The sequence below is a fragment of the Arachis hypogaea genome, chromosome 16, assembly GCF_003086295.3.
Source record: "Arachis hypogaea cultivar Tifrunner chromosome 16, arahy.Tifrunner.gnm2.J5K5, whole genome shotgun sequence".
Classification (NCBI taxonomy): Eukaryota; Viridiplantae; Streptophyta; class Magnoliopsida; order Fabales; family Fabaceae; genus Arachis; species Arachis hypogaea.
The window spans coordinates 46385576-46386902 of record NC_092051.1 but is presented as its reverse complement, the minus strand read 5'-3'; positions in this window follow the sequence as shown (position 1 = coordinate 46386902).

Here is a 1327-nt window from a genome sequence, read left to right as displayed (position 1 = left end):
TAACAATTTTTCTAGTTGCTTGTTGCTTATTTGGGGGGGATTTATTTTTCTGAAAAAGGTGGCATCTTTGATGACTTCTTCTTCTTGATACGTGTTGTTGCTTGGTAGTTCCGTTTTGTTAATAAGCTGAGACGGTGAGTTTGGAAGGTAGTTATATGGATGACTTTATTTGATTTTGTAGCTTGTGGCTTTCTTCTCAGAGTGTCATTTTTGTTGAAAAAGGGTTATTATCTTCCTGTTAGGACATGTAGAGGTGTAGGCTTGTAGGTTTTCTTGAGTCCTTGTTCCATAACTGCCTCCAAAGGATGCCCTTGGATCTTTGGTGTGGGTCCTGGGGTTTCCTTTTGTTGCTTTGCCTGCCTTCTTGCCACTTATGTGCTTTCGGTTTGAGTTGTATCCTTTTATGCCCGAGTTGCTCTTTTTTAACTTGCTCGAACTGTTTGATTAGTAACACCTTTTTTCTTTTTTCTTACTGTAAGATTTTAGTTGACTCATGTCATCTCACAAAAATATTGTCGAGACCTCCTCCAGAGTCCCTGAGGGTATGTCGGATTGGCTGGACTCCCTCGTGTTGATTTGTGTTTCTGTGGTAAATTATGAATTTTGTGTGGAGCTGAGAAAACATCACAGGATTTGTAGTAATCGGGAGCAGGAGAAAAATTATGAGCTAGTAGCACCTGACATTGATGAGTAGGGTCTATTTCCCGACTTCAGTCCAGGGGGAACGTCCTTTCTTTTATGCCTATGACTATTTCTTTAGTCAAATGAGCATTACCTTTCCCTTTACTCCCTTTGAAACTAATTTGTTGTGGTCATGCAATGTGTCTCCATCCCAACTTCATCCGAATTCATGGGGTTTTATTAAGATTTTCCAGTTGTGGTGTTAGGAATTGGATGTTAAGCCTTCTCAAACTCTCTTTCTTTACTTTTTCGTTTTGACCAAGCCTGGGATTTCTGCTAAAAAGAAAGCTTTCTGGGTTTCTTTTTGGTCTGCCCAAGGAAAGAAAGTTTTTTCGATGTATGATGAGTCTTTTAGGGACTTCAAGAATTATTTCTTTAAGGTTCGAGCTGTTAAAGGAGCTCGTCCCTTTTTTCTGGATGAGAACGACAAGTCTGCTTTTCCTTTAGAGTGGGAAAAGAATGTTGTAGTGTCGAGGTATACGTGGGAGATGTTGGATGAGGTCGAACAGGCCTTTGTTAATGTGTTGGAGGAGAACTGGGGATAGCCTTCCTATCTTGACACAAAAAGGTTTTTAGGGGATCCTTCGCTTCTCCGAGCTGAGCTGGGTAGTGGTTGTCTTATCTTGTTTTCGTTTTGTTTCCTTTT